The 12,812-nt window shown below is 37.7% G+C and overlaps 1 protein-coding gene across 1 annotated transcript in view; it reads right to left on the bottom strand.

Moving 5' to 3' along the window:
• Positions 1-1,214: 1,214 nt before the first annotated feature.
• Positions 1,215-12,812, bottom strand: part of LOC124794802 (transmembrane protein 245) — a 248,886-nt gene continuing 237,288 nt past the window's right edge. Inside the window, exon 15 of the mRNA XM_047258459.1 lies at positions 1,215-1,538. The gene's annotated coding sequence lies outside the window, so the exon portion shown is untranslated. The remainder of the gene's footprint in view (positions 1,539-12,812) is intronic.

Raw genomic sequence — 12,812 nt, 5'->3', positions numbered from 1 at the left:
ACCTTCCAGGACTACAAAAACCTTTTTTTCTTTTTCTTTAATTAGAAAATCAAACTAAACATTTTTAAGGTGTATAATACATATATATGCTCCCTTTCCTTTTTTTACACTGGTAGATGATAGATTCAGTTATCCTCATATTATGCACATAAACCAGAACTTATATAAACTGCCCCAAAGCTCATGGATTGTTGCTCTAATCGCTCTTTGTTGATGACTACACCACCAAAAACACTGCAGGCCCGTGTATCAGTGATTTGATTCTATAGTTAACATGGTTAACTTTGGCCAATCACACTATCAGCTGTAATAAAGTAATAAATCTGAAAGACGCAGAATACTAAGCTCTGCACAAATATTTAGAACTCCGATAAGTTCAATATGCTAAACGAACTTTTACCAGATACTTCTGGCAGTTTTCATAGATATTTTTAAACACCAGATGATATGCATATCGCCAATAATGTCACAAACATTAAATTCATAATTTCCTAAAATGTACGGTAAATTCTTGCCAATAAAAATATAATACAAGGATGACATCTTTGGAACAACTAGCAGTTACAAAGCATGCTGACTACTGTTTGTTACTTGTATACCATGGAAATGGCTTTAACAGGTATGGGACTGCAATTCTCTCCTCTCTCTTAAGATATTCTGAAACTCATATAGCTGTGTTATTACAGTTAATGAGAAACTACAACAGTATGTAAGATGTGTACCATGAAGAGACATTAAAACTATAAGTAATTTCCAGTAGAGAAATTTGATGACTGTAGATATCAGTAGGACTGAGGCTGCATTTACATTCAACAGATAAGTTTATTAATATTGAGGTGTTAAATGATTGGAAGACTCATGAAATAGACACAAATGTAGTTCCTTGTTACATCTTACTGTCCATGCAATAAATTCCCTCTTCTTAAAATGATAAGAGTGAAGAGGAGGGAAAGCAGTGTGACACTGAAGTATTTGGTCATTTACTTTTCTGAATTTCTCTGACTGCCAGTTGTTCCTTTTGTTACATGCACATTTAATTCCACATTGGAAAGAAAATCCCATTTTTGGGATGGACATCAAGTTAAACCAAATCTTCTGAATTTATAAACAGTCTTGCAGCACTGACATAAATCCAAATTATGTAGCAATTAAATACCTTAAACTATGCATTGCACAGAAAAACTCTTCCTGTCAATAGAAGAATATATTTACAGTTTTGTGGACTATTATAGTGTTACAGGTGTACTACTGATATAGTAATCATTCCAATCATTTACAAAAATAATTTATGCTTCATAACTTAGAACAGTTACCTCTAGCTGTTCAGCCAACAGTTTGCAAAAGTTACTTTGCTGATGATGTTCAAAGCACAAAAAATGTACTGCAAACAACACATAAACGATTCTTCATTTCCTTGGATGTATAAAGCGTTATGCACAAATTAAAAATAATTTGTCAGAGTGTGTCTACAGTTACTGTAATCATGCAGTATCAGTGCACTGACACTACGAAGCAGAGGGTCCTCCTAGGCCGTACATCTGCGACAAAGAAAAGATACAATGATTATCTAAACAAAAATAGATAAATGGTTTGTAACTCATTACTCTCTTCTTCAGAATGAAATTTTTGTTCTGCAGCAAAGGGTGTACTGAGATGAAATTTACTGGCAGATTAAAACTGTGTGCTGGACCGTGACTCAAACCTGGGACTTGCCCGTAAAAGACAAGGAACCGAATTGGAGTCCCAGTCCGACACACAGTTTTAATCTGCCACTAAGTATTAATCCCTTGTTAGAATATTTTCAATACTATTTAAAATTAACATAAAATTATATTAACTGCTTTAGAATATTTGTACAGCCCTCAGACACTGTATTTAGTTAGTGTTGAGGAATTTGTTGATCACATTTTGTGACTGGTTTCTCTCACTCTGGCATTTAAATCAGTATTCAAATCCCTAAAACTCTCATTAAGCATATCATTCGTTCATTCATCATGTTCTGTAGATACTGCCAGAAATGAGAGCAATCAGGGATGTGGGCGAAATCAAGACAAGTGCATTGTAGAAAATAAATTAATCTGTACACCATATTAACAACAGTCTGTAACTATATTGTTTAATGCTTATGCCAGATAAATTTAACACAGTAAATTTTTAGAAAAAGTGAACTATTTCCTCAGTTATAGTAAATAGCTGTTTCTTATTACCTCAGTATTTATTGGATTACACTGGCACTTTCAAAGAAAACAGTTACCCACATCTGTTAATACAAAGTCCTGTTTACAATACATTACTATTCATCACGTAGCAGTACAATGAACACCACTACTTCTCATGCTGCTGCTAACAGAACTATTCATGTTTGAATTCAGATAATTTGTAGAGTGTGTAGCTAATGAGCTGTGATCTTTATATGAGATTCACAACTTCTTGTTTTATGTTAGTCAGAAAGTTGGTGAATACGTCTGCACCAGGATATGTAACTCCATTCTGAACCCTAGACAAGGAGGTGAATTATATATGAACATTGTTTTTGTATCTGTAGTGTGATTATGTAGATCATAGTTTTTTATTGAAACTGCTTATTGCAAGCAATAAAAATCATTAAGGAGTTAGCGCAACCTTAAGAAGGCCTGCGTGAAATGCCTAGTCATCTTTTCATACAATATTCTTATTGCTTACGACTGCAGAATAATATTTCTCTTACTTTAAGTCTATTGCCCCAGAAGATAATTCCACAAAACAACAGTGAGTGAAAATGCACTAAATAATTTATGACTCTCATCTTTAAGACAAAACAATGAGAGAGAATTTACAACACAATGAGACATAATTTCAAGACTTATTCCACTGAATTAAGCTCTCTAGATCACTTAATATATTTCTTCATTTGTAATTAGGTTTCTGCAACTTCCATCATAATCAGATCGAAGTTCAGAACTTATAAAACAATATTCAATGCAATATCAAACAATGGAAAATCCAGGATGGAATGTAACAAAGACCTTGTTGGCCATAAGCTAACTTCCTGGCAGTCTTCTTGTTGTGCCTTTCTGCGACTCAGCATCTCCACTACATGGTGAGAGCAACTATCCCTTTCATAATATTTAATGTAAGTTTCAATCAAACTTATGACTAAATGGGGGAATCAAACAAATTAAGAGCTTATGCACATATTTCATTGAAATGGACACTGAATATTGTTTTACAAGCTTTTAAGTTTTGAACTGATAATGGCAGCAGCTGAAATGTTATTATTTATAAGCAAATATATTAACCAATTCAGAAGGCTTATTCACAAAAATCTACAATGATTACAAACACTGACCATCTCATCATTATTTATACTCTGTTGTTTATTACACATATAAGAAAATCAACACAAATGTTCCCCAATTCCTAAGAAAATAAATACAGCGCTATTACAAATGATTGAAGCGATTTCATAAATTCACTGTAGCTCCATTCATTGACATATGGTCACGACACACTACAGAGACGTAGAAAAAACTCATAAAGTTATGTTCGGCTGAAGCTGCACTTCAGGTTTTTGCCGCCAGAGCGCTTGAGAGCGCGGTGAGACAAAATGGCGACAGGAGCCGAGAAAGCATGTGTCGTGCTTGAAATGCACTCACATCAGTCAGTCATAACAGTGCAACAACACTTCAGGACGAAGTTCAACAAAGATCCACCAACTGCTAACTCCATTCAGCGATGGTATGCACAGTTTAAAGCTTCTGGATGCCTCTGTAAGGGGAAATCAACGGGTCGGCCTGCAGTGAGCGAAGAAACGGTTGAACGCGTGTGGGCAAGTTTCATGCGTAGCCTGTGCAAGTCGACGAATAATGCAAGCAGGGAGCTAAACGTACCACAGCCGACGGTTTCGAAAATCTTACGGAAAAGGCTAAAGCAGAAGCCTTACTGTTTCGAACTCATTGATGGGGACATGCTGCGCCGAGTGTGGGAGGAACTTGATTATCGGCTTGATGTCTGCCGAATCACTAAAGGGGCACATATCGAACATTTGTGAATGCCTAAAAAAACTTTTTGAGTTTTTGTATGTGTGTGCAAAGCATTGTGAAAATATCTCAAATAATAAAGTTATTGTAGAGCTGTGAAATCGCTTCAATCATTTGTAATAACCCTGTACATCTGCAGGGCACATGACAGGAAGGAAAAATAGACATGCCTGTAACTAGGCTTCACAAGATAATTAACAACTAGCAGTACTTAGAAGTTAAGTTTTTTAATTCATTGCCTTCACAGAGATATGGTGTTCCACTATCTGCTTTTAAAATTGTTACAAAGAAGTGGCTAAAAGCTAAGGCTTTTTATATGCCAGAAGAGTTTCATACATGCTGGAAAGATGGCCCTATTTCCTGACTCTCTTATGTGAGAGAATGTTACAGTTTTGTAGCTCTGTTATGCAAATATTTTAACCATCACACTTTTTTTCATAAAATGTCCATGTATTTTCTACGTATATGTTTTTATGTGCTGTATTTTATGTAATTTTGCATGATGACATCAATTACATTGTAAAATGTTTAAAAATGGAAAAAAAAGAGATTTGACCTGAACTCCTTTAGGAAATTTACACCCTTTACTAATGTTTCCAACTGAGCTTCTTAATTAGTTTAGAGTTGTCTACCTTTTAACATGTTACCACTTGAACTCCAAGGAATTTTACATGTCATGTTTCATTTTATGTATGACCACTAACATCTGCTTACAGTGCTAGCAGGTTTTCTTGCTTGTATGAAATTAAATATGTCTTTGTGAGATTAAGACAAACTAATTGGTGTTAAGCAATTATAAGTCTTTTCTGAGGTTAAGTCAGGATCCTTCATTAGTATATGCTCACTGGCTCTAATACCTCTGGAATTCTAGCTATGGGGAAAATTAAAACAAGTGTTCTACACGGGAACATTGAAACTCCCTAATACCCTCAGCAAATTAGGAAAAATTGGGAAAATAATTCATAAACTTCTGAAACTTTGGGAAAACACTGTTAGGGAATGTAGTAGTCAGAAAGAGAAAAGTTCCCTCCCCTAATGGTTGAGCATCCCCTTCCCCACCCCTTAATTCTTTTTATCTTTTAAATTTTTATGAAAAACTAGTTTCCTTTTGTACATACAGAAACATATGTAGCACATAAATGTTAATATTAAAATCTGAAGTTAAAATAAAGTGAAATTCCAAAGAACTGTCACTTGTTGATTCAAAACATCTAGTACACAGTTTTTGTTCAATATTATGCATTTACATTGGAATCAAAATCATTTGTCATGAGAACTAAACATCTGTTGAACAATTGAACAGGACTCCATCACCATAGTGTTCAGCCAGTTTGTTTTTAGATTTTATGGCCATTGTATCTCATTCTGGAAGGCTTTCATTGACTTTCTGCAATAAATCTGGCAGTGAAAATTGGCATTTGTCCAAAGAACCTGCAAAACAGTACATGCCTTAGACAGCACCATCAAAGTTGGAACCATAAGGGCAGCCTCTTTTTCAAATAGAGGGCGGGTTCTACGCTAATTTAGCATAGGAATCTTGATGATAATGAGCCTCTGCAGCTACCACAATCATCATTGCATTTCTTTTCTTTCTCAAGCAGTGTGTCTTTCAGAGTTAAAGCACAAACTGCAAACATTCCATGACATCTCTGGATTGATGTTTTTCCTTCAGCTTCTAACTCACATTTTTCAGCATATATGAAAAATCTTTTTTGAAATTTAATGAATAGGATAAAGATGATCTTAGATTTTTCTCATATACTTGTGCACCTTTCTGTGTAATTAGTTATGCATGTCAATCATTCCAACAATGTGTAGAAGAGAGAATAGTATTAGCTTCATCCTTCTGTAGTGTATCAGGATGTTTTAGCAAGTGTCCTGGTCCACTATGAAAAATCTTCCCAGCAACAGATGTTCACAATAGAGTAAATAGGTAGAAATAGTGTGTAAGCTGAAATTAGAGACTGTCAGATGCTCTTTATTTTGGCACAAATGTTATGGGACAGCTGAGGCACATTGGAGGTGACTGCATGGGATCTACCAGTTTGGTGTGCGTGTTTAGACTGTGATGCCTCCAGTTGAAGGTGTCACGGACTGCCCGGAATATGCAGCCTACCAACAATGCCATCATCATCAGCATCATGACAAATTAACTATCTTTTAATACACCATTGACTGTCTGTAGGACCTGTAAGTCAGATGTGTTTTAACGATTGATGTCAGGTTTCACTGATATAGCCTATTTGAGCTACTGTAATAGATGTTAATGAGAAGTTGAAATGAGAGTTTGTTCAGTCATTTCATAGCTAGGAGTAGAAGTTGTGATGATCTATTTAGCATTCCCTGCAAGAAGGAATGAAGTCCGGAAGAGTTCGATGTTTGAGCATGGCAGTGACACGGAGGATCCGGAACACCAGAATGAAGTAGCAATACAATAATTCATCAAGAAGAGACATTTGAGGTGACAGACAGTAATGTAAAATGGCATACTCAAGCTATATAAATCATACCCACATCTTTTAACATCTTTTACAGCAGTCATTCACAAATTTTACACTGTACTTCCATTCCTTGCTGACACGTATAAAAGTTTTTAACCCCTTTGTCACTTTTGATCTCTCTCCTTCTAAAATAGATGTATCGCAAATGAAACAGGTCATAGGATCCAGCATCATTCTTTTCTCAGTCCATAGAAATGAAAAGAGAGTAAGAAGAAATACTACATAACAATAAACTCAACATCCTACACAGCTTTAATAAGTTCACAACATAAACTCAACAAAACTGGACACATGTAGGGATAAACAGCAGCAACAGTGGTGGGGAAACAGTGAGTGAACAAGAACTGGAAATTCTTGTTTTCATTATTGGGCACCTAATTCTGATTTCAGAAATACTGTACACACAATAAATTTTATCAAGTTGAAAATAAAGAAAATATTTCTATATACTGAATTACTCTCCTTATTTATGTAACTGGTTAAACAACAAACGCTGCAAAAATTATGCATCAACAGAATTCTATTCCAAATTGTATATCTCTACAGCTATTTGTCTGACTGAAAATATGCCCAAGATATTTTTTGTGTACAATTTTATCAGGAATTTTGTTTTGTAATTACAGTTCTCTTCTAAAAATGAACCATTTTTTGAAAAAAAGGTGGAAATTTACTTTTGGTGGTGGTGGTGGTGGTAGTGGGGGGGGGGGGGGGGGGGGGGGGGGGGAGAAGAAGAGTATTTTTCTGTTTCTTACTACTACATACCATAAGAACATTTTTCTGAAGTTTCTAAATTTTATAAATTATTGTAGGACTAATGTCCTATATGCAGCCTGCTTTACACATAAACTGCACTTAGCTAAAATTCTCTCAATAAACCAAAGTTGACCATTCACCTTCTCTACCATCCCAACACTATCTGCTGACAGTCCGTCTGACCTTGCATTTTCTTATGTTTTACGAGAACTTCATCCTTTTTATTAACAAGATACTCTGATTTTTTAATGGAAGACATTTAATGTGTTCTGCTTAACATCAGTGTCTTGGTCCAGGCAGTATCACTTTATTTTGCTAGTTGCTGCATTAACTGTATTTATCCCAAGCTCTGTCTTTGTGACAAATTTACCTTGAAAAGTGCCTTACGAATAGACTGGAAGTCAGGGGAATAGGATGAATATTGCTCTAGTCAGACTGGGTGCTTCTGGCAATTAGCCTTGTAAGTATCTTTTCACTGGAAGCATTCAAATGCAAACCATTCTGTGTACAATACAATCAGGCGACTGTGATGCATTATTCACAATGAAGTGTCAATGCCCCTCTCCCAAATGAAATGGAAAGAAGATTAGAGTTTAATGTCTCGTCAATGATGACATCAACAGAAATAGAAAACAAACTTTAATGGCATATGCATACCATTCATGTCTTTTTGAAAAGAATCATTCCAATATTTGCCACTAGCTTATGCAATTTTCAGGAAATCACAGAAGACCAAAATGTGATCATCCTAACAGTGATCGAGTCACTGCCTTCCTAAACGCAAATTCAGTGCCAAATCTATGGGCCACCTTGCTCTCTTGAAGCATGATAGTTAGGTCTTTTTAAACATCGGCAGCATTTTCCACTGATCTATTTTGAAAGGTGCAGAATGTTGACTTTGACTTCATATGCAAGCTACTATGAACTTAACAGTCTGCTTTGTGTAGGAAATATCACAGAACAAATCTTAGTGTAGATGATTTTTGGGAATAAATACAATGCATTGTTTCACTTTGAATAAAGCTGTGGGTTGCTTTTCACTTGAGTTATTGTCTGATTTATCTTCTGTTTATCCTCAAGTGTATCCAAATGAAAAGGTATGAAATGTCATAACAACCAAACCAGTTGAAGTTTGCATATGCTGCTTTGAGATAAAATAGCACAACATCTAGGGATGCGAATGTAGTGTGTGGTATGGTTGTGCATGTGTGCAGGCACATGACACAAGAGAGAAGCAGGCAGTTCTGTGATCCACCTATTTGACACAAGTGTTCACATTGCAAAATTCAGTGAAGAGGAGCAGCAAGATGTTATCGGATTTCTAACTGCGAAAGGGTTAGAATGGCCAGTATTTATTGACAGGTGGCATTTGTATACGGGGCAAGACTGTGTGTTAGACATGTCAGTGAAAAAGTGGAGCAGTTGTTTTTGTGAAGGTTGGAAGTGTATGAGGGATCTCCTTAGACCAGGCTAGCAAACAAGGTAATCATGGCCAAACTCTTTGACAAGGTGAACAACCTGGTGTGAGAAATGATCAATGTGTCACTTGACAAATGTTGACAGTGATGGTGAGGGCTATTGTTGGAATAGTGTGGACAACTGTGCATGATAGGTTTGGTTACCAGAAGCTGTGTGCACAGTGGGTGCCGAAGAATCTCAGCAAACTGCAAAAGGCACTGCATATGGGGCCTAACACTGCAAGACCTGTTCCGATATTATGAAGACCCTGCTTTCCTGGAGCGGATTGCCCCTGTGACAAGAGCTGGTGCAACGACTTCAAGCCCAAGGCATGCATCGTCACCTCCCCTCTAAAACATTCAAAGCTGTGCCCTTGGCAGGCCAGGTGATGCTCACCAACTTCCATGTGTTTGGGTCCACCAAAACATCTCAAAGGGAAGCACTTCAACTCACACAATGAACTGAAGGACACAGTGGAGGTCTGGCTCCTATCACAGCCAAAGGAGTTCTCGGAACAGGGAATCCTTCGGAGCATGGAACAGTGGGATGGTTGTGCTCAGCCCTCTGGTGATTACTTTTGAATGAAGACTTCAATTCTACTCGCAGTATTGTCTTGTACCTTTTCCTTTGGACATACCTCATACTTTGTCAGGTAGAGAGGGTAGGTGGTAGGGGAAGACAAACAGTACTAGTTTATACTAAAATGCAGCTCTTAATGAAGACAAAATAAGTGTCCATTTGTATTTGTATTTCTCTATGGTACACAGGGAGAACACTAACAAAACAGCAGACTGGTCTGGTATTCATGTCAGGATGGTCAAGTGGATGGAACAGCCGAGAAGCAGCACAGTTATGCCAAAACAAGTGCCCTCACAGACACCAACCATATCACACAATATTTCAAGCCAGTGACGGGGATAGCAGCAGTCATCATGCAGGATGCACATAAGCATACTTTGGCTTACACCACGTTAGCGGGCCACTTGCCTGGAGCTTGTAATAGGTTTTGTCTCAATATCCTGTAGAACATGGTCCTCAAAGCCAGCCACTTCCCTGCACAATTGTCTGTCTGAAAGGACCCGTGATCACACAAATTCCCAAAAACTGCTTGAAATGTTATGTGATGCAGCTGGTGTCTGTGAGGGTACTTGTTTTTGTATAGCTGTGGTGCCTCTTGACTGTTTCCATCACCTTGGCTGTACAAATACACAATCTCAGCTTGTTCCTGACATGACTACTGGAGCATTCAGATGCTTACATTATGCAGTGTCAATCACACAGCCTGCAACATACAAGGACCTCACAGCATGTGGTCAGAGAAACTGTTATTCGTCAGCACCATCTGCATTTACATCTATGCTCTGCAAACAATCATGAGGTGCATGGCAGAGGGTGTGTCCCATTGTGCCAGTTATTAGTTTTTTCCTGTTCCATTCATGTAAGGAGTACAGGAAGAATGACTGACTGAATGCCTCTGTGCATGAAGTAATTATTCTAATCTTATCCTCACAAGCCCTATGTGAGGGATACATAAGGGGTTGTACTATATCCCTAGAGTAATCATTTAAAACAGATTGTTGAAACTTTGGTAACAGACTTTCTCAGGATAGTTTACATCTGTCTTCAAGAGTCTTCCAGCTCAGTTCCTTTCAGTATCTCTGTGACTCTCTCCCACAGATTAAACAAACCTGTGACCATTTGTGCTGCCCTTCTCTACACATGTTTAATATCCCCTTATAGTCCTATCTGGTATGGATCCCACACACTTTAGCAATGTTCTAGAGCCAGTTGCATGACTGATTTGTAAGCAATTTCTTATGTAGACTGATTGCACTTTCCGACTATTATATCAATAAACTGAAGTCTACCACCTGCTTTACCCACAACTGAATCTATGTGATCATTCCATTTTGTATCCCAACAAAGTATTACATCCAGGTATTTGTAAGAGTTGGCCAATTCCAACAGTGACTTACTGATATTATAGTCATAGGATATACTACATTTTTTTATTCTGTGAAGTGCACAATTTTACATTTCTGAACGTGTAGAGGAAGTTGCCAATCTCTGCACCATGTTGAAATCTTATCAAGATCTGACTGAATATTTTTGCAGCTTCTCTCAGACACTACTTCAATATAGATAACTGCATCATCTGCAAAGAGGCTGTTTGTCTGCAAGGTCATCAATGTACAAGACGGGCAGCAAGGTTTCCAGCACACTTCCCTGGGCCACACCCGAAGTTACTCCTATGTCTGACGATGCTCCATACGAGATAACATGGTGTGTTCTCCCTACCAAAAATTCCTCAACCCAGTCACAAACTTTACTTGATACCCATATGAAAATACTTTTGACAATAAGCCATAAGTGTGGTACTGAGTCAAATGCTTTTCAGAAAGAAAGAAACACTGCATCTACTTGGTTGCCTTGATCTAAAGCTTTCAGTATGCCATGTGAGAAAAATCCAAGTTGGGTTTCACGTGTTCAATGCTTTTTAAATCCATGGTGGATGGCAGTGAGAAGGACATTCTTTTCAAGACACCTCATTATGTTTGAGATCAGAATATGTTCTAAGATTCTACGTCAAATTGATGTCAAGGATATTGGACTGTAGTTTTGTGGATCACTTCTACTACCCTTCTTGTAGATGGGTGTGACCTGTGCCTTTTTTCAAAAAACTGGGCATGGTGTTTTGTTCCAAGGATCTACGATACGTCATAGTAAGAAGAGAGGCTAACTCAGCTGCAAATTCAATAGAGAACCTGACAGGGGTTACATCATGTTCAATATTAACAATTTCAGCTGTTTCTCAACACTGACATCTGCCATGGCAACTATGTATTTCCGGACACATTCTCACAGGACCTCTTTTCCCCCCATTTTCCGTCAGAAATACATCCCTGCAGTTTGTTAGTTTTATTAATGTGCACCGTATACACTGACTGCAGCAGAAGTATCTGCTATTAGCTGGGTTGACCACTACATCTTTATTGATAATATGGCTACCTGCGCACTTAGTGCCTTGCACTTGGGCTGCTACGTGGGGCAGTGTTACTTGCATGGCTTACCTCACTCCTTGCTGAATATTTTCTAGAGCAAGTGGCTATTCCGAATGTCTCTCGAGTTTTGTCAACAGTGATACAACAAAAATACATTGTGTGAATGTAAATCAATTGGACACAAAGTTTCTAATTTTGAAATGCCTCTGCATATCAATTAATGCCTAAACTCATAAATTTTTTACAATTGTTTTCTTGACTAATAATTACACAGTTTTACAGACATTTTCAATACAATAGCAACATGCTCTTTAGTTTTACCTAAGCAGTACAATGCTGCTCCATTATACCTGCTCCTTTCAATGTATTCCTTACTGTACTAACTCAAGACGGTATAAAATAAGCTGCAGTTCATTTTTTTCCCCCCTAGGTCAAATGTCATACTACAACCTCAGAGTATTTTGCAGCAGCATGCCTGGATAAAATATTCTTGATTTTCAAGCCTCATCAACTCAAATAAAATTCTGAAGGTTTCTATGGCAATTCCTGTCATCACAGTCAGGAGTAAAACCAATGATTGCCAGGGCTTGTACAGTTTTCCACCACCTCTGACACCAATTAGAGAGGGCTGAAATGATGTGTGCGTGGAAGGTGAGTTGGGCAGCTCAAAGCAGCTCTGGCCTGAAATGGGAACAAGCGATGCCAGGTGGCAGGAGGGGCCAGCACCATTTAAAATCATAGCTCCCACCTCCCTACAAGTGTCAAGCATCCATATTTGCTTCCTTTCAATATCCAAAGCCTATCCTCCTGTTCTACTAAGTGTGTACCCCTGATCTCTGTTGAAATTGTTGCTGTTCATTCTAATCTCAGCCACCTCCTTTATTACAGAATATGTTCATGCATAAGCCAAGACTCTTATGTGTTCAAACTATATTTTATGTCCATTTTCCATGCAATGCTCATATATGGCCAACTTGTATAGCCCCCTTTGTTTAACATGTCACTTGTGCTCAGTGCAACGCTCTGCAGTCGTACGAGTTGTCTGATCTATGTAGATGCTGTATGATTTGCAAGGGATA

This window comes from Schistocerca piceifrons, chromosome 4 (assembly GCF_021461385.2).
Source record: "Schistocerca piceifrons isolate TAMUIC-IGC-003096 chromosome 4, iqSchPice1.1, whole genome shotgun sequence".
Lineage (NCBI taxonomy): Eukaryota > Metazoa > Arthropoda > Insecta > Orthoptera > Acrididae > Schistocerca > Schistocerca piceifrons.
Note: the sequence above shows the minus strand (reverse complement) of the source record. Positions and strands in the feature narration are given on the sequence as shown.